This window comes from Pinus tabuliformis, chromosome 6, assembly GCF_031772625.1.
Source record: "Pinus tabuliformis cultivar Carrire ecotype Pingquan chromosome 6, CPIR1, whole genome shotgun sequence".
Classification (NCBI taxonomy): Eukaryota; Viridiplantae; Streptophyta; class Pinopsida; order Pinales; family Pinaceae; genus Pinus; species Pinus tabuliformis.
Window position 1 is genome coordinate 1015547449 of NC_142292.1, and position 22236 is coordinate 1015569684.

Consider the following 22236-nt stretch of genomic DNA (forward strand, 5'->3'; position numbering starts at 1 on the left):
GGATACAAGGAGTAGAAAGCCTTTAATGCCTTGAAAGAAAATACCAGTACCACACCAGTGTTAGCATTTCCAGACTTGCAACACTAATTGGGGATAGAGACAAATGTGCAACATGCCTACAATTGAGCATTGCATTCATCTACACAAAGATATCCATTTGAAGTTTGTTTTGGGTACCTGCCGAAGTCTCCATTGGATTTGGTTTTTGGGAAGGATGTTGATTCATATGAACAAAGAGATGAAGATAAGGCCCTAAAATTCATTCAAAAGATCCAGATGGTGTATCAAGCAGTGCAGGAACAATTGGAGAAGATTCAAGCCCAATACAAGGCTAGGCATGACCAACACAAGATGGATTGTCATTTCCAAGTTGGTGATTATGTTTGGTTTCACATCAACAGGGATAGGTTAACAAGTTAAGGTAAGAAGGTCAAGCCAATCCGGTATGGCCCATTTACTATTTTGGAGAAGATTGGCACTAATGCTTTCCTTATTCAATTATGAATGTGAATAATTTGAAACTGTATGAATCACTGATTATCATAGATCAGGATGAGTGTTCAAGTTCCTTCCATTGACGATTTTTCTCCTAAGTATCTGGATAAGTTGCAGGAAGATGTCATTCTAGACAGGAAGACGAGGACTTCATATTGTGGAGATGTGGAATATCTTCGAGTGGGTCTTAAGGGAATGAATCCAAGCAAGGCATGGTGGATCGAGATAGGGAAAGTGAGGGAGAAATACCCTCACCTATTTGCTGAGTAGTTTATATTTTGGTGGTCTAAAAGCTTCCAGTGGGGAGGATTGATCTAGGAGGATCCAAGATGGCCTAAAATTAAAATTCCCTAAAATTCGATGGAAATAGTGTTAAGTCGAAGAGCTCGACGGGATGATTCTAATGCAACTTGAATCTTGTCGATCTGAGCTTGTATGAGAAAGTTATTTCACTTTGAAGTTTTATGGCAACAGGTAAAAAAAGTCAACCTACCATGACACGCGATAGCCTCTCAGGGTGACATGTGGCAGGACCTATGAATGACAAGTCGTAGTGATTGAAAGTGATGTGCTAGTGACTAAATAGTGACACATGGCAATACCTAGTGTTGACATGTGGTGTTACAAGCTGAATGATTGGACACATATGTGGCTAACAGGGTGATAAGTGGTCCAATCTGGTGGTGCCATGTGGCACTGTGAACGCCAAAATGGTTGGGTGCCTTGTGGCACTATGAATGCCAAAATATGGGTTTAGCTCAACCAATCGGCACCAACAGGATTGAAATGAAATTAAATGGCTTTTAATGATGTCCACGAGACCAAACAAGTGAATTGATTTGAACGCAAGACATCTAAGCAAGTGACCAATGATTCCACCAATGAGCTGCACCATGATCGTTTATATATATATATATATATATATATATATATATATATGTAAGTTGGATCATATTTTCATGTCCAAAATGGGGAGGTCACGGGCCACGACCTAGGTTCGGTCTTCATAATGACATGTAATTGTGACTTTTGTAAATGATGTAGTAAAATTATTTTTGTAAGCCTTGCTTCATGGGTTTCAAGAGCAAGTGATTTTATTTCAAGTGGCTCCCATTGAGAGCCCTAGGATTTGTTATTAAGGTCAAAGAATTAATGTCATGTATGAAGAGCTCTTCTTGAGCATATGTAAATTTATATGAGTCAATAAAATGTCTATTAAAGCCCTCCAACGACAAGCACAAACTCTCCTCTTCAAGTTAGCCTTGAATTAGAGAAAATAACTCATGTCATCTCTCTCAAAGAGACATATCCATTCGGATGGTAAGGTCAGCTTAATATATCGTTGAAAAACTATATATAGGAGGCTAGGTTCCTCGCAGAAGAACAAAAAACAATCTTCACGTATCTCTCTGAAATTCGGGTGAACAGAAAAGTAGCAAGTTCGTATAATTTCGATGAAGAGTAAAGTATTCGAATATCTGTTGAGGGATATTTTCAGGTGTCATATCACAGTGTAGAGTTTGGTTGAATAAGGAAAAGGACAACAAGTTCTGAGTAGGGTGATCACAGTTAAAAGAAGCTCGGACGTCTCCCAGAAGTCGGATCACAGAACATAGGTTAAGTTAGATATCTATCTGACTTCAGACAAACAATGGAATAGGTTGCAATCATAAGAAGAAGAAAGAACTTCGGGTCTCTGTCTAGGGCTAAACACAGTTCAGATATATACATTGACAAGGTCAAAGAAAATGCAGTGATAAGTTTGGTGAAGAAGCGTGATAAGGGTGTTGTCTCACAGTCAAAGAGTTCAGTGATGAATTCAGAAGATAAGCATTTCAGTGCTGCTACAGTGGTCACATTTTGGTGACACTAAATTGTTATGTCTCGGTATCATCTCTAATGTATCTACAACTCATCGAAGGCTGAAGTGGAAGAGAAGGAGTCAAGAAGAAGGTTGATTGTCAAGAGAGTTTGTGTCTTGTAGTGTAAGGGCTATTAGGTCAAGGGTCTTGGTCTTGGTATTCGTCAATTGGAATCTCTATAAGAAGAATTTGTGCGGGTTTTCCTCTCAAAGAGTGAGAGGTTTTGGCCCTAGATCATAGCCTACATGTTGTATCTCTTGTCTATTTGTGTTCATGCATTGGTTACTGTTCGATGAAGAAGAACATTAATAATCTAACATGAAGAAGATATTAATCCAAAGAAGTAAAAAGCATTCACAAGCAGTCACTAATGAAATAAAAATCCCCTTATGTTAATTCCCTAGATTTCTCAACATGGTTTCAGAGCTAAGGTGTTGAAGTCAAAGGAAGGGCATCAAAGAGACATTCAAGGATCAAGTTTCAAGAAGGGCATCAAAATAAGTTGAAGGTTATCAAAGAAAAAGATCAAGATCTACATTGAAGAATCAAACCCTAGGGCGAAGAAGTAGTCTACAATAGTAAAGTTTTTGTTTCTATAGACATCATCAAAAGGCCACAAAGACCCTCATCAATTTGTCTATAAGGCAAGATAGCTCGAAGGACTTTAAATATGAAGATCACATCATCTTGGAGAAAATTGAAACCCTAGAAGCATTTCTGATCTACACTACAAGAGAAATCAAAGTATATTGAAGGCGAGAAGGCATTGTCATCATTTTCAAGGTTATAAAGAAAGCAACTATCCTCTCCTTGTCATTGAAGAAGTTCATCCACGGAAGCAACAAATCATTCTCATCAAAATGAGCAACCTTCTCTACTTAAGAAAGGCTTTTTCATTTGGAAGAAGATCATCCAAGAAGGAGCACTAATACATCTTCTTCAACCATCATCAAAGTGATCAAGGTGAAGATTTCATCTTCATTCGTCAAGTAAGTATTTTTAATTCTTTAATCAATTTGGTAAAATGAATTTGTGTTTGCAAGGAGATCTATAAGTTGGATAGGTCGTCAAATTCATTGCATGAAAAAGGAGGATAGACATAGTCCTCTAAGAAGGTGAAGTCATTGAACATATTAAAAGGTCTCCTTTGAATTCATGGAAAGGGATTCTTATGAAAGATCCCCTCATATAGCAATATTGGAGACATCAAAGAGATGTATATGATAAAATTGTAAGAATACTCTTTGAAGATGTGGGAAATAAGGTCACATGACTTAGATATGATCTACACAAAAAGTAAAGGTATCAAAGGATGAAGGATATCTTCATAAGATCTCATCTACAAGATCTAGGAAAGAAGATAATCATCATTTATCTATAATGCACTAACTGATAATCAAGGTAACAGATATCCATGGGATAAGAAAGTTACCTCATTCGACAACTTGTGATTTCTATGCAAGATAGAAGAAGACAAGTTGAGGGCAAAAGTGTGGAAGGTTAAGGACTCAAACATTTGCTGGAAGGAAAGGAATTTTGGAAAATTCAGGTTCTTAGAAAGAAAATAAAAGAATAACTGAATGTCATGGATGCAAAGACTATGAACATTACAGGAAATATTGTCCTTAGCTTAAGAAGTACAATAAAAGGAAGTGTAGAGAAGAAGTCCATTTCACCGAAGAAGCGGAGGAAGTTGAAAGAAGGAAGTCCAAGGAAGAGAAGCATTAGAAGCAAGAGCTAGTGACATCACCATATGATACATGAAGGACATTTGATGGTCAAAGGATATAGCTCTTGGTGACCTCATTGAAAAATCAAAGGAAGAAGTCATCCAAGACAAGTCTCATCATACATCAGTTTAAAAGGGAAACATTTGTTGAATAAGGATATGCGAGATGGAATCCTCATTGAAGGATTCATCGATCTAGAAAGGAAGCAAGTGTTTCATCAGGAACTCCAACTTGTGAAGTTCATGGGACGATGATATGATGACATAAGAGATGAAGTAGATCAAGGGGTTGAAGATATTTTCAATCAAGGAAGCTGCTGAAAGAAGCCTAGATGACCTAAAGGTAAATAAGTTATGTATGCTTGTATTTAATATTATAAAGTTATGTCGTATGGTTTTAGGTAACAAGGATCACTACTATTTTGAGAAGAATGATCAAAGAAAAGGAATCTCCTCTTATGAAAGAATGTCGGAAGGCGTGAGTCACACTAGATGAAATCAACATAATATGCCCTCATATGAAGTATGAGGTGGTTGAACACGATTGAGGAACTTTGATTGGAAGCCCCTGGGAATGAAGCATGTGAAAATGTTGGAAGAGATCGTGATAATATGCAACGAAGGTAGAAAGCATTCAACATCCAAAGTACAAGAAGATTTGACTTGAAGATCTCCTAGAAGGATGTGAAGACTCTAATGGAAGTCAGAAAAAGATAGAGAGCCTTGACGATGAATATATGTGGGAGATGTGTCAATATGCATGTAGGATGATGATACTTATAGGAAGATGTCATGGTGAAAGATCATTACAAAGGTAACTCTGATTTGAAGTGTTCATTGATTATTTTTTTTGAACTAACCTCTGGTTGGGTTTATGTAGGACTGTGAAAGGGAATATATGTGAATGACTTCTAAGTAGACCATATAGAAGGATGTAATGTGCCTCCGAAAATATGGCATGAAAGTAGAATGACATGAAGCAAAGCCAGATGGAAAATGATATGGAATACTTTCTGATGAGTTGAGAACATGAATAACTCATGGAAAAAAGTGATGGATAAGTTGTGCCCTATGTAGAAGTCCCCAAATATGAAGACTCCTTGATGAAGAAGAAATTCATGACATTGAAGGAAGGAGCTCTTCAAGTAGATGGTTGTTCCATTATCTCAACATGAGAAGCTGTGATAGGTCCCCAGTTAAGAGGGATCTTGAAAAGAAGTCTCTTACTTGGAAGAAACTTGGAAATTCCTAATCAGGGAGCTTAGGTACATTCCTTTGTGATAGGAATGAGTACATTCCTTTAATGGAATATATCCTCCTAGTTTGAAAAAGGAGAGATATACATGTCGTTCTATTCTTCACCTGGGAAGACAAAATGTAGGATTGTGTAATCATTTAGAATCAGATGCTCTTTGAGGATGAGATAGGGCATCCAATAGTAAGAGTAGTCGGAGGACCAATATTCTTTGTGGGACTGGGGAGTCCAAGAAAAGAATAGTCCTTATGGAGCATATCCTGAGTGAACCCAGGTGGGGTATGTTCTTAGAGATACAGTGATGAGTATGTCTATAAATCATTGGTCTCGTTAGCATTGTGCTCTAATCTTGTGGAGAGATAGAGTTGTTAGTCAAGGCCTTGCTATATAACAATGTTGGTTGATATGATGCTATATAGTTACAAATCTGAATTCTTCATATGAGAAATTATTCAGATTGAGAATGACAAAGTACCATTATGAATACCTACCTAGTTAAGAGGGAGTGTTGAAAAGTGTAACTAGATTCAGTCTTCATAATGACATGTAATTGTGACTTTTGTAAATGATGCAATAAAATTATTTTTGTAAGCCTTGCTTCATGGGTCTCATGAGCAAGTGATTTTATTTTATATGGCTACCATTGAGAGCCTTTGGATTTGTTATTAAGGTCAAAGAATTAATGTCATGTATTAAGAGTTCTTCTCGAGAATATGTAAATATATATGAGTCAATAAAATGTCTAAGAAAGCCCTCCAATGACAAGCACAAACTATACTCTTCAAGTCAGTGTTGAATAAGAGAAAATAACTCATGTCGACTCATTCAAGATGACATATCCATTAATATGGTAAGGTCAGCTTAATAAATGGTCGAAAAACTATATATAGGAGGCTAGGCTCCTCACAGAAGAACAAAAAACAGTCTTCACATCCCTCTTTGAAATTCGGGTGAACAAAACAGTAGCAAGTTCGGATAATTTCGGTGAAGAGTACAATATTTAGATCTTTGTTGGGGGCTATTTTTGGGTGTCATATCACAATGTACAGTTTGGTTGAATAAGGAAAAGGAAAACAAGTTCTGAGTAGGGTGATCACAATTAAGAGAAGCTTGGACCTCTCCTAAAAGTCAGATCACAGAATAGAGGTTAAGTTAGATATCTCTTTGACTTCGGACAGACAATGGAACAGGTTGGAATCATAAGAAGAAGAAATAACTCCAGGTGTCTGTCTAGGGATAAACACAGTTAGGATATATACAGTGACAAGGTCAAAGAAAATGTAGTGATAAGTTTAGTGAAGAAGCGTGACAAGGGTGTTGTCTCACAGTCAAATAATTCAGTGATGAATTCAGAAGATAAGCATTTCAGTGTTGCTACAGTGGTCACATTTAGGTGACATTAAATTATTATGTCTTGGTATCATCTCTAATATATCTACAGCTCATCGAAGGTCAAAGTGGAAGAGAAAGAGTTAAGCAGAAGGTTGACTGTCAACAAATTTTGTGTCTTGTCGTGGAAAGGCTATTAGGTCAAGGGTCTTGGTCTTGGTATTCGTCAATTGGAATCTCTATAAGAAGAATTTGTGCGGGTTTTCCTCTCAAAGAGTGAGAGGTTTTGGCCCTGGCTCATAACCTACATGTTGTGTCTCTTATCTATTTATGTTGATGCATTGGTTACTGTTTGATGTAGAAGAACACTAATAATCTAATGTGAAGAAGATACTAATCCAAAGAAGTAAAAATCATTCACAAGTAGTCACTAATGAAAGAGAAATCCCCTTATGCTAATGCCCTAGATTTCTCAACACTTCGTATAGCCTCCAACAACGATTGGTTGACAAATGAGCACATGGTGGAATATTATATTACAAATTATGGTTATATGATATGGAAAATGTATTAGTTAAATGTTGGGAAATATTTACACATACAATGTATCCACTAACGAATCCAACAATTGTGTCACATATGTTGTTACTGAGCCACAAAATTGGACATAACAACATGCACCGACGGATACGCTATGACATATATAGCATAGCAAGACCAACGAATGTGCATGTGGGCCATATAAAATGTGGCCATGGTATATTATAGTTCACATTTATATACAAGGCGCCGAGTTTTCAAATGGTATACCATATATATATATGGTTACAACAAGGTTTTTAACATATGGTTTGTTATTTAAAACAAGATTCCATTTATATATGTGTTGGGCTACAACCTCCGTAGGTTCAACCCCGGGGTGTGGACCCTCCAAGCCTATATATACAAAACGAACTGCCACAACGCGACACAAGGGTGCTTGTGTATAAAGGTCGAGCCCTTGTCATTTTGTAGCTTGAATATCATTGTTTATGTGATAAGTCATATAATTTTTGCCTTTTTGGAGAATTTTGAAAGGAGAGTTTTTGTGAGGGGTTCTTAGTCCTTTTGTGAAGTTGCAGAGTAGAGTGCAAGCTTTGGATATTGGGGAATTGATGTAATTGGAGTTATTTGCATCATAATGGAAGAGGCCACTCCATTGGAAGTGGACTTGGAGGCATAACCCATACTAGGTGAACTCCGTTATTAATCTCGTTTGTGTTATTTTATGTTATCTGCAATTGTTTCTTACTATTATTGTATTTTTAATAGATTTTTGTCAAGCTTGGCATTTCACATTCTATTTAAGCTCGGTAAATAATAGGTTCACAATAAAAGATCCTGATGATTCACCTATGGAGTGCAAGGTAAACAAACCAAGACAAATAATATTTTCATTGTAAGGTTTAAATAAAATAAACTATTCTTAAGCTCAAGATGTTGAAGAAGCATCATTGCAAGGTTTAAATAAAATAAAATATTCTTAAGCTCAAGATGTTAAAGATGCATGGAGTCTGTATGATACCTCCAAAAAGAAACTAGCAAATATAAAAAAAGAGTTATATGTCCTAAGTGGTAGATATCCAAAAACACTATGGAAGCTCACATCAAACACTATCAACTTCTCTAGCTAACCAATCCTATATGGAAAACATTCAAATATGTTATTGTTGAGCTGTAGAATTTGATTGGGAGTGTTGGATATTTTAGCAATGCCAAGAGGTGGGAATCTAATTAAACTATTGTTAGCAAGAACCACAATAAAAGTAGGAGAGTTACCTAGACTTATTGGGGTTCCATATTGGAACATGTTGTTATTAAGGGATATGGCATCCAAATCCTTGTCAAATAGCTCCAATGGTAGAGGACCCTCAAATTTGTTGAACCTAATTGTATCCAAATACTTCATTGAAGACAGTGAGAGGATTTGCGTATGAAAATATATTGTTGTGATTGAGATTAATCTCAAACAAAAGCCCAAGATTTACAAGATTGATATGCATATTGATGAGTGCCAAAATTAGCATCTTTTTAGCACCCGTCCAATACCTTTTTTCCATTTTTTTTTCCCATTTCCATCTCATCTTAATACCTTTTTCACCCACAATGATGCATTTTTGGTGAAAGTATGATTATCCTCTTAATATGTCATTTAAGTGCTTATTCTTATGCATTTTCACGAAATTATCATCTTTCTATATTAACAGTGGTATACAAGAAAAAATACTACAAAGGTAACTTACAAGCATAGGTGTTGCAACTCTCTCAACAACTACTGCAATTCCCTCTGAAGACATAGGTGTTGCAACTCTCGAGTGAAGTTGTTGCAATTGCGCCTGAGTGTAGATGTTGCAACTTTAAGTTACAGTCATAAGTGTTGCAACTTTGAGTTGTGATGAGCTCCAATATTGCAACAAGAATGCTGCAACTCCCAAGGCTACCAACGTAAATTATCAACCCGGGGTTCATACAAACTTAAGAGGTGTCCGCACTATATGTGCAACATACAATGTGTCTTTATTTCGTTGATATTATGTAATGGAGTGAATGTCATGAAATCAAAGCCTAAACTAATTGCATAAATGGAAATGTTACTTTGAAAAAAATTAATCCTAGGTAAGAACAAAAATTTGTAATTGAAATCGTAAGAGCATGAATTCAAATAAATAGGCCTAATATATTTTGTAAAAAAACATGTTCTAATTGGTGTTTGTTCTTCTTGAATAATGGATTTATAGCCTGGGGATTATGATTCAAGCCTAAGAGACAAAAGCCAAGCTTTTGGAGCAAATTTGGTCAAGTTTACACATGCTACAGAAGTGCTACAGGCGAAACATAATTGCTATAGGAGGAGATAATTCACCGAATGACCAAGTAAATCAAATGAAAATGTTATGAAAACAACTCAAGAGAAGATAGAAAAGATAGATCAACGCCTTAGAATTCAGCCTCTTCGAGGGGGCAACCTCCTTTACATTACATAAATGAACAATTCTTGGATGATTCAAATGACAAAACCTCCTTTCTATATATAGGAGTCTAAGGAGTCACAATATAATCCAGCCGACCTAACAATAATAATATAAAGCCACAAAAATAACAATAGAGGGATTCTATGGGGCACAGAAATAACAATATGGGGGTAATAGGGGCACAACAATATAAATAAGGGGTGTAACTACAATAGTAATGGGGTAATCACTAGTATTATAGGGACCCAACATGCCCCTCTCCTTCAAAGAAGTGTTGTCCTCAATGCTTGAGTAGTTTTGGATACTTCTGCATAAAATTCTCATCCTCCCATGTGGAATGTTCAGCGGATAAGTTCTTCCACTTGATAAGATACTCTGAAATTGATCGATTTCGTAGCTGTCGAGTTCTTGTTTCTGTGACTGCTTCTGCTTCCAATATAATTTTTCCTTCCTCGTCAAGTTCTGGCAATATTGTTTGAATTGGGAGCTTGTCGCTTATAACCTTCTTTAAACATGAAACATGGAAAATTGGGTGCAATCGAGAAGCTGCAGGAAGCTCCAATTTGTATGCCATAGTACCAATCTTTTGCAACACCTTGTACGTACCATAATACTTTGGTGATAATTTATTATCCTTCTTAGCTTTCTTTAGGGACATTTTCTTATATGGTTGTAGCCGTAGGAATACCCAATCACCTACATCAAAACTTCTTTCATTGCGATGTTGATCTGCCTGTTGTTTCATTCTATTTTATGCCAACAGGAGGTTATCCTTTAAGAGTTGGAGGACTTGTTGTTGATGTTCGATGTGATGTTCCACTGCCTGAACCTTAGAATTTTCTCTTAAATATGATGTGATGGATGGTGGTTGATACCCATAAAGTGCCATAAATGGGGTTATTTTTGTTGCTTTATGGAGGGAAGTGTTATACCACCATTCAGCCAGAGGCAACCATTTGACCCATTGTGTCTGTTTATCAGATACAAAGCAACGAAGATATCCTTCCAAACATTTGTTTACTATCTCAGTTTGCCCATCAGATTGAGGATGATAAGATGAGCTATGAGCTAACTGAGTACCAAGACAAGAAAATAATTCTGTCCAAAAATTTCCAGTGAAAATGGGATCTCTGTCACTTACAATAATATTTGGGTTTCCATGTAGCTTTTGAACTGTTTCCATAAATGCAGTAGAAACTGTACTGGCTTTAAATGGATGTGATAATGCACAAAAGTGTGCATACTTGGTAAGTCTGTCAACTACCACCATGATGACACTCTTTCCCTCAGACTTGGGTAAACTTGTGATAAAATCCATTGAAACCTCCTCCCAACGTTGGCTTGGAATGGATAAAGGTTGTAATAGACCCGAAGTCTTAATTGTTTCAACTTTATTTTTTTGGCAAACCAAACATTCCGCCACAAACTTTTGAATATCTGATTTAAGGCCATCCCAAAAAAATTCCTTCTTAACCCCGTGGTAAGTTTTTAAAAATCCTAAGTGCCCTCCTAAGGGAGAAGTGTGCAATTCCATAAGAATCTTTTGTTTTAGCTAGGAATTCTTACAGAGGTATAAGCGATCTTTGAACCATAACGAACCATTTTGCCAGCTAATTGTATCAGAAGTACCGGAATCTTGTTGTAGCTTTCGAATAAGTGCCCACACTTCTTCGTCATTCTTCCATTCCTCCCTTGCTTCGTTTATCCAATCTGGTTGGATAATAGAAATGGCACACAACAATGCTTCCACATCCTCATCCTTTCTTGAGAGTGCATCTGCCACCACATTTTGCTTCCCTTTTTTGTAGATGATTTCAAAGTCATAACCCAACATCTTTGTGACCCACTTTTGTTGCTCTTCAGAGGATAATCTTTGTTCTAAAAAGTATTCAAGGCTATCATGATCTGTTTTTACCTTGAATTGTCTTCCCATTAGGTAGGGTCACCATTTCTTAAGTGCATGGAGTATTGCCAACATTTCCTTCTCATAAATAGCTTTGCTTAAAAACTTTCCCTTGATTGGACGACTTTCAAAAGCAATGGGTCTTTCATATTGCATTAGAACATCACCAATTCCATTTCCTGAAGCATCACATTCCACAATAAAGGTTTTTGTGAAGTCCGGTGTAGCTAAGACCGGTGCTTGGCACATTGCCTCTTTAAGATGTTCAAAGGCCTTTGTTGCTTCCGGAGTCCATGAAAATGAATCTTTCTTCAATAATGTTGTTAGAGGTGCTGCTATTCTCCCATAATTCTTAACAAACTTGCGATAATACCCTGTCAACCCAAGAAATCCTCGTAGATGCTATATGGATATGGGGATTTTCCATTCCCTAATGGCTTTAATTTTGCTAGGGTCTACCTTAACTCCTTCATGAGATACAATATGACCCAAATATTCCACGTCCTGGACTCCAAAGAAACATTTGGATCTTTTTGCATATAATTGTTTCTCCTCCAATATTTGTAGCACCCTGTCAACATGTTCAACATGATCCTTCCAAGACTTGTTGTAGATTAGTATATCATCAAAAAATACTAACACAAATTTTCTAAGGAATGGTTTGAAAATTGAATTCATCAAACCTTGAAATGTTGAAGGTGCATTGGTGAGGCCAAAAGGCATGACCAAAAATTCATAATGACCCTCATGAGTTCTAAATGCCGTTTTCGGAATGTCTTCAATCTTCATTCTGATTTGATGATATCCCAAACGAAGATCCAACTTGGTGAAGTAAATTGATCCATGCAATTCATCCAGTAATTCATCAATGACAGGAATGGGGAACTTATCTTTAATAGTGAGCTTGTTGAGCTCCCTATAATCCGGACACATGCGCCATGATCCATCCTTCTTGTGCACCAATACTACTGGAGCTGAGAAAGAACTTTGACTCGGTTGAATTATACCAGCCTCTAGCATTTCTGCAACCATACGTTCAATTTCACTTTTTTGGACATAGGGATATCTGTACGGCCTGATGTTTGGAGGAACACTTCCTGGAATTAGATGAATAGCATGATCATGATCACGCATAGGTGGGATACCTTTGGGAGTCTCAAATACCTTGGAATGATTTTCCAGGACTTTTTGGAGATCTGGAGAAATAGATGATTCCAATGTGGAAACATCTAGCGAACGTAATTGTGCAATTACACCTCTTTGCTCCTTTTTTAGAAGCTTAGTCATGCCATTAGAGCTGATTATCTTTCCTGGTTTCCCTGCAACACCCCTTAATTCAACTTCCTTTCCTTCCGTAGAAAATTTGATGAAAAGTTTTTGAAAATTAAAAGCTATTGTACCCAAGGATTGTAGCCATTGGACTCCTAGTACAACATCAACACCTCCCATTGGAATGGAAAGCATTGGGCTAGTCAATACATATTCTCCCATGGATAGCTTGATATTATGGCACTTTCTAGAGAAATTTATTGTTCCTCCATTTGCAATCATCACTTGACACTCTGGTGCTGGATATAGGAAGCAATTCAATTCTTTTGCTACCCTACAATGAATAAAATTGTGGGTGCTTCCTGAATCAATCAACACTATTACCTTTTTCTTCTTGATTTGTCCTTCTATCTTGATGGTTTGAGGAGTGGTAATTCCCGCCAATGCATTACAAGATATGGTCAGATTTATTTGTTCTTCATCTAGGCTTTATTCCTGGAGTATATCCTCTTCTTTTGACCTTTCTTGCTCCTTTTCTTCTTCCTCTTCACAATCTATGTAGAATAATTTCTTCTCAGCACACTTATCACCTTTTGTTTATTTGCTATCACAACTGTAACAAAGCCCTTTTGCTCTTTTTTCTTCCAATTGTTGTCGTGTCAACCTTGTAGGTTGTGGAAGACTAGGGGCAACAACACTTCCGTCTTTATAGTTGTGAGTGGTATGCTTCCTAGTTGCCATAATTTTGCTTTCCATTTTTCTTGCTAACCTGAATGCCTTCTCTAATGAATTAGGTTCCCAAAGGCGAACATCATGTTGGATATTATCCTTTAAAGACCCTATGAACACATCAATCCTATGCTCCTCTGGAATATCTTTTACCCTTATGTTCAATTTTTGGAACTCCTCAATGTGCTCCATTATTGAACCCTTTTGTTTGAGACTTATCAATTGGCTAAAAAAAGTGTTGCTTTTTGTATCCTCATAATGTGCTATCAATTCTTCCGTAAAAATTGCCCAAGTGATAAATTGTTTACGAGAACAAAGCCATTGATACCATACAAACTGATTTAGTTCCAAATATACAGTTGCCATACTACCTTTTGTGCGTTTTGCACATTATTGAGATCAAAGAATTGCTCCATCTGTAATATCCATGTGGCGGGATCCTTGCCATCAAACTTCCTCATATCGATTTTTGGAATGTGGTGATTCTTCGATCCAACATTAGCATCTATGGAATCATGATTAACATTTCTTTTGTTCTCATCATGAGTTTCCTTTACTACCTTTTCACCATTAGTAAGTATTTCTTGTAGAAAATTTGTCAAATCTATCTTCAAATATGCCATGCTTGTCTTCAAATTTGTGTTCAAATCTATCTTCAAATTGTCCATCTTAGCTTCCATGCCATTCATCTTAGCTTCCACACCATTTATCTTAGCTTCTGTTAACTTTTGTGAGCGTGACATTTGTTGCACTTGTTCTTGTAATTTTGATATATCATGTAGCATTTCTTCCTCTTCTTCACGAGTCATGCTAGAGCTTTCAGGTTTGTTACTAGGTGTTTGCATTTTCTTTCCTCGGGGCATCAGTTACTGATAATACTACTCTACTATGCCCTTTGAATTCCTTCAAAATAAATTTTCAAACCAAGCTTAAGCAAAAATTTAAAAAAATCTACACACCTTTTTTCACTTTGTAGGAGCTCGATATTGCCTCTGATGTATCTCTGTATTTTCCAATCATATAGTTCTGAATTTGTGACCTGTAGTAGCTCTCTGTGTCCTCTTTCCAATGCCACCAGTCTGATCCAAATTGGATTCTCCAAGGAAGAGTTATGCACAATCTCCCAAGATGACCTGATTATAGACCTTTCCAGAAGAGCGAAGTTGTATGAAGTGCCACGTGTACAATTTTCTATATTTGGTTCTGAAAAATATATACAAGAAACTACAGTCCGTCCTCTTTTTTTACCTTCTTACGAAATTTCAATCTGATTCCCAGAGAGAAAGTTATGACGATTTTCCCCAGGTCACCTGTTTTGAATGTAATTCAGGAGTCTGCAAAAAGACCAACTTTCTCAGATCATATCTCCACAAATATCGCGCGAAAATCTCTGAAATTCGGACCCAAAGTTCAGCACAATTTTTTTTCAAATGGGTTTTTTTTACAACTTCTGAAATGTCACAAAAAAAAATTTATAGCGAAAATGCCACGATGACCTGTTTGGAGCAGTGAAACCCTAGAATCCAAAGCTCTGATACCAAATGTTATGAAACCAGCTCAAGAGAATATAGAAAAGATAGATCAACGCCTTAGAATTCAGCCTCTTCGAGGGGGCAACCTCCTTTACGTTACATAAATGAAGAATTCTTGGATGATTCAAATGACAAAACCTCCTTTCTATATATAGGAGTCTAAGGAGTCACAATATAATCTAGCCGACCTAACAATAATAATATAAAGCCACAAAATAACAATAGAGGGATTCTATGGGGCACATAAATAACAATATGGGGGTAATAGGGGCACAACAATATAAATAAGGGGTATAACTACAATAGTAATGGGGTAATCACTAGTATTATAGGGACCCAACAGAAAATGGGATGTGGAAATTTTTTTTATTAAGTAGGATGTCTTAGGACTCCATTCCAAGTGGAATCACTCCAAAATACCCCTGTTAACACGTGCTAAAAAATAACAGAAAATTACTACTCTAAAAACTAGAAATTCAAGAACTAGTGAGCTAGTTAACCTATCAAATGCCTAACCTAATCAAGTGAAAATGAATTGGGGTAATTTTTTTATTAACTTGAATGTTTTTATGACCTAATCCAAGTGGAATCAACTCAATTTAATCTCATTAACATGTTCTAAAAAATAGCATAAAATTACTACTTTTTGCTACAAGGGACTTCCAGAAATTCTAGATTTGTGAACTAGTAAACCAATCCAAGTAGCTCAATGATGAATATGAATTTTAAAAGCTATTCTAAGGATGCATCATGCTTGTGACTTTGTAAATAACCTTAAAAAAAAAATCACTTCAATAATTTAACCCAATCCTACAGCAAAAGAAGCATCAATACTAAATGCGAAAATATGAAAAACAAGAATAAGAGATGCATGTGAATAAGAAGTGAAAAGAAGAAAGACAAATTGTACAAAAGGCTCTAAGGCTCCTGGGATGGCCAAGCCCAAGAATACTCAGAGTCCTATGAAGGAGAACAAGCTTTAGAAGCTAAAAATGGCACCAAACTTCATTATTTGAATCAATCCAAGTGCATCCCTGTTAGAAATGAAAGTGGAGCTCCAAAAATACAAATTTTCTCGACAACAAGACTAAGAAATACATGCCCCTAGAGGAAAATTCGAATTGGTACTTATACAAAATGATGAGGAAGCATTCTCCTTGAAGGGAGGGAGCTTTCCACTCCAAAATCCCTCAAATAGTGGATCTAGTTCCCAACACTAGTAATCTGCATTAAATGACAAGGAACATATTCCTAGATTTTCTCAATCATTGGAGCTCTAGAAATTGTGCAATAATTTCATAATATACAGTTGATTTATTATCCAATATTGATCTTCCTATAGCAGGGAGAAAGTCCCTACATTATATCATCCTCCAAATCTTCATAATTTTCCCAATATTCTCACAATTTTCTACAAAAATAAATAATATTAGGCACAAATATGCAATTATCTCTAAACCTTCTAATGAACATATTAACGTTAAAAAATATGTAATCTAATGCAAAAAATATAGGTTTAATGTGTTGAAGGATGGTCAGATGGGCCTTAATTTATGTCTAATTTGGAGGCCCATCAAGTTGATGTCACCATTGTTGCAACTTTGCATGCTATGATCCTCGTCTCATCATGTTGTGATTCTTGTCTCATCAGTGCTACAACTCTTGCCATAGTATAATTGTTGCCTCTCACCACGATTATTGTTGTAACTCTCATTCAAGATCATTGCTGCAACTTTGGAGAAATGATGCTGCAACTTTGCGATAATTGTGCTAATGCATTAGTCAACCGAATAATCGTTGCCCATGGAATGATCAGTTAATCGACAACTAGATACTATATGTACTCATATTGTAGTTGTAGTGTTATTTACGATTCATATTATTTCTAGAATTATTTTGTTTTCTTATTGCTGCAACTCTGATATTTCATATTGCTACAACTCTATATCGTATGTTTATTGCTACAACTCAATCATTAATATTGTTATTAATTACAAAGTACTTTTTGTCGTGAGAATTATACAGTGATTTGTGGCTTAGGTCATCGTTACAAGTGCACACCACATTTGAATACTATGTTCTCCAGAATGTGCTCAGTTTTAAATTTGGTTTAGTTTGATTATTCTATTTACAACATATGATTCATGGTTACGTTTCCTTCATAAATAGAGTGTGGTTTGATAGTTTGTGATTTGGTACATCAAATTGCACGTGCAATTGCATTTTTGTTACAACAACCAAGATTATCTTAATATTATAGCAAGTCACATTTGATGCTTGTGTGATTTACTTTATACAAGTGTGATTTACTTTCCTACAATTTAGATCAAGAACCGTGCTCTTTACATCCCTGCAAAGTGCGGATTTGATTGCAAGTGTGGTTTGGATTTCTCCTGGTGACTTGTAGAAGCATCTTAATATCTTGCCTTGTGACACACATTTAGATTACTACAACTACATATTGTACTAGTACATATGGTGCATGACAATTCACAAGTTCCATATGAACTTTGGTTGATAGTTAAATGTACAAAGTTTTTGTTGTCTTTTTGAACAATTAGAAAGGTAATTGAAAGGCATCTCATTTGTGGTGCCATTTCCAGGGAACTATCAATAGTGCAGTGATTATTTTTTTTTTAATCTAATTTTGGTTTTTGATTATTTGATTTAACAAAGAGGAATTTTTTTTAGCAGATTTAGACATGTGTAATATGCAGTGAAGACCATGCTACTGGCAAGTTTCCATCCATGCTAGGAATAAAAAATGTACATTAAGAAGTTGAGGAGTCATAGCAGTTATCTCTCATTTCTCAAAAAAGATGGTGGAAACCAAAGCCTTAAAGTATGGTCCAAGATAAATCTCAATATTTTAATTCATATAGGACTAATCCTTTTATGTATCATCCTTCTCCTACATGGTGCTTTCATACCTAACCATGGATGGCTCCTCCACCCCCAAATCAACTTTGGCAACAAGTGTGGAGAAATCCCTCTTGTGGAAGCCCTCAACAAGCCATAATACAACCTCGCATGCAATTTTTTCCCTCTCCACAAATGCAACCATATACATCAATCCCTCCTTGACCATAACTACTTGCACAATCCATTCCTAACTCTAATAACGACAATATAGCCCAATCATCCCAAGTTGTTGCGATTGCAACTTATCCTACTTAACTAACTTACTCCATCTCCTCCCTAGACTTCCATGACATTCACTTAAGCTTAGGGAAGACTCTAACAAAAGAACATCCTCTTATACATATTGAAGATATCAGTGAGGAATCTCCAACTGAAGAATCAAAACTGGTTCAATCTCCTTAGATAGAAATATTGTATCTGGAAAAACCAACTAACTAGCCCAAGTTTGATCTTTTAGGTGAGATTAAAAAAAGCGTGTGTTCATATATCGCAGTTTCAGGCAATCAAAGATGTCCTTATCTATTCAAAAGTGGTAATGGAATTATGTCTAAGGAACCTGGTAGAAAGAGAAATGATCTCAAACTATTCATGTCATGTTCAAGCTATCAAACCTATTGATGGGGGGGGGGGATTATCATGGCCAAATACTCAGACCCTGGAAACTCGATGGTCAATGTGAAAATCAACCATACCCTTATCCCAAATAGATTGATTGACCTCACAACTACCATCAATGTTATGACTCAAAAAACCATGGAGTTCTTAGGAATTTTCAATCTTAGGATAATCCCCACTATATTATAACTTGTCATTAGATCGACTATCAAACTGGAGGGAATTTTGGAAGATGTAGTGATCTTGATCAATTCATGGGAATACCCCGCTGACTTTATGGTCATACAACCCAAATCCTCTCTTGGAGGATATCCTTTAATCCTATGAAGTCCATAGCTAGCTATTGGATATGGTTACATTGATGACAGGTCAAGTAACATGAACACAAACCCTCTTTTGTCGAAGATACAAAACCAACCCTATAGACTATAGAAATTAACCTAGTAAAAATGTTGAAAACCAATTGAGGTCTAACCAAGCAATAGAAGGAATGATTGATTGAAGTCCTGCATAGGCATAGTGATGTTTCCACTTAGGAATTCAATGATATGAAGGGATTCCATCCTAATCTATGCACTCATCATATCTATATAAAGGAAGTATTAATACACATTCACCAGCCTTAGCGACGAATGAATCTGACACTAAGGGATACAGTTAAAGAGGAGTTGTAGAAACTATTGCTAGTCAACTTTATTTATCCCTTTTTTGACAGCTAGTGGGTATCCCCTCTTGTCATCATACCAAAGAAGAATGGTAAATGTGGAATCTATGTCGACTATCTGGAGCTTAACAAAGCAACACATAAAGACCATTTTCCCATTACCATTCATTGACTAGGTCTTGGGTACATTGATAGGGAAGAAATATTTATATTTCCTTGAAAAATTCAATGGATATAATCACATCCGAATGTATTTACAAGACCAAGATAATACTACATTCACTTGTCCTTGGGGAACATTTGCTTACCGTGTTCTACACTTTGGGTTTTGCAATGCTCTAGCCACTTTCAAGCGAGTCATAATTGGGATCTTCTTTGATATACTTCATGACTGCATGGAAATATATATGGATGATTTCACAACATACGGTGATATATTCGATTTAGTCATGGCCAACATAGAAAAAGTTTTAATATGATGCAAGGAAAGCCATGCTTCCCTTAGTAATTAATGGGTACTTGATTTCACATCTTTTTAGCACCCATCTGACACCCATTTGCCTCTCCTTTTTCTTGATTATATCATGTTTTCTCACTTTCCACTCACAAGCACATGCTTTTGACAAATGTATGATGATCACCTTAATACACCATTTTTATGCTTATTCCTATGAAAAATTGGGAATTCTATATTTCTATACTAACCATGGTGAACAAGGAACAAGAGCACACATGCTCTTTTCTACGGTTGCTGCAACTCTTGCTCCTACAACTCCTGTTGCCGCCATTCCAATTGTTTCCTCTCCTGCTACTACAACTCTCGTTGCTGCAAATCCTACTGCTACAAATCCTATTGCTGCCACTCCCATTACTAAAACTCCTATTATTTCCACTCGCATTGCTTCCACTTCCATTACAACAACTCCCATAGATATAACTCTAGCTCATCCATTGTTGCAATAAATTGATGATGCCAATTCACTCCATTGCAATAATAAAAAAGTTTGTTGTGAGCAAAAAGTTGTTGCTAATTATACCAATGCTATTGTTAATGTTGCCACTTTGTCCAATGAGATGCTACAACTCTGTCCAAGGTTGATTTTGTAACTCTATCCGATAATATGTTGCAACTCTATCTAAGACTAATGCTCTAACTTTGTTGGAAACTGATGTTGCAACTTCATCCAATGAAATGCTATGAATCTTTTCAAGGCCAATGCTAAAATTCCATATGATGTTGATGATGCTACTCTAAGCTTATGCTGTAGCTCTAAGAGCAACATGAGGCTTATCTTCCTTGAGGGACGGACATGCTAATACAATGAAAAGGTACAAGCAATGTGACCACTCAATGTACGATAGAAGGTACATTCCCATGAATCTCATAATGAATGACCAAGAATGATATTTCTTGTTGATTTGACCCCCCATGCAATCCACTTGCCTCATATGTCACCATCAACAACAATAACATGACTACTTGCATCATCCCTTCCACAATTAGAAATTTCCAATTACTAAACCAATTCATTCCCCTTGTAGCCACAATTATCTTAATTGTAAAAGAGGAAAGACTAACATGGGAGGTCCATTGATCCATAGAGATCTTGTAGAGAACTTGTTGTTGCAGGCCTATGACCACACATGGAATCCTTTCCAACATGGAGGCTGGATTGGTTACATATAGAGACTACAAGGGTACAATAATGATGTCACCATCTAATTTTCCATGAATTTTAGGAAAAATAGGTCAATGGAGGTTGGAACATTGGTTGGAGTGATAGAGGAGAGAGTGGTCGAAGTTATAGGGCTTCCTCAAAATGTTGAATGATGGTATTATTATATAATGGAGAAGCCTAAAGAAGTGGAATAGTTCCTTGAGCTAGGGGAGGCCCTGGTTAAGAAAGGAACAAGATTTGAGAGGCGATCACTTCTAGATATGTGGAAAGGCACCTACCTATTCATATAAAAATACATCAATTTCAACAACCATTATGGATTTGTTTCCTTGTAACACCGTAGGCTTCTCAACCATTTACAACATGGAAGACTGGTGAACTTGTCATTTTTCCTCCTAAGAAATTTGCAAGCGATGGTGTAGAGAAAGCTATATGGCCCAGTGATCCCCTAAATCACCGCAACCTAATCAAAATCCTGGTGAAACATGCATTATAGAGAGCTGACAGAACTTGGGAAGACATCATGCAAGCCCCACTAGGAATTGCAACTATTACAACTCCATTGTGAGACCACAATGCTACAACTCTAGGAGCTCCAAAAGGTGTAGCTGTAGGAGCTATATCCAAAGAGTGTATTATTATGACCCTGCTCACTATGGAATATCCACTTGAGAAAGATTCATCAAAGGTTTTGGATGCAGCTCCACCAATGGGAAAGAGAAACCATGATAGTGATGTGGAAATCAAAGGAAGTAAAACCTCGACCAAGAGGGTAAGGGGAATAAAGAAAATGCATGTTGTGGTGCACATTCCCAATAACAAGAGGACAAGGTATACTGCCACAACTTAAAAATCCTAGGATGAAGCCCCTACTGCCCCATAGGAACCAACAAAGGTAGAACAAGAAACCCATATTTCCCCATAAGAACCAACATGGATGGAACAAGAAAGCTCCATTTATACCCCACAAAAACCAACAAGGGTGTAATAAGAAGAAAGCTCTCTCGCTACCCCATAAGAATCAACAAGGGTAGAACAACAAGATGCCTAACCTATTGCTCCACAAGAACCAACAAGGGAAATCAAACCATAACTCTATGCTACTCCCTAAGAGGCAACAAAAGTAATGGAGGTTGACTTGAGTTTTGCTAAGTTTGCACATGAGGAAGAAATGAGGATAGAGAGCCTTTCTACCCCACAATAAACTGCATGAGTGGTATTTGGAGAAGGACTAGCTTCCAT

At 36.6% G+C, this 22236-nt stretch overlaps 1 pseudogene; it reads right to left on the reverse strand.

Annotated features, from left to right (window-relative positions):
- The window catches only part of LOC149262436 (CSC1-like protein ERD4), a 52460-nt pseudogene extending 32216 nt beyond the window's left edge, over positions 1-20244 (reverse strand).
- Between the last annotated feature and the right edge of the window lie 1992 nt (positions 20245-22236).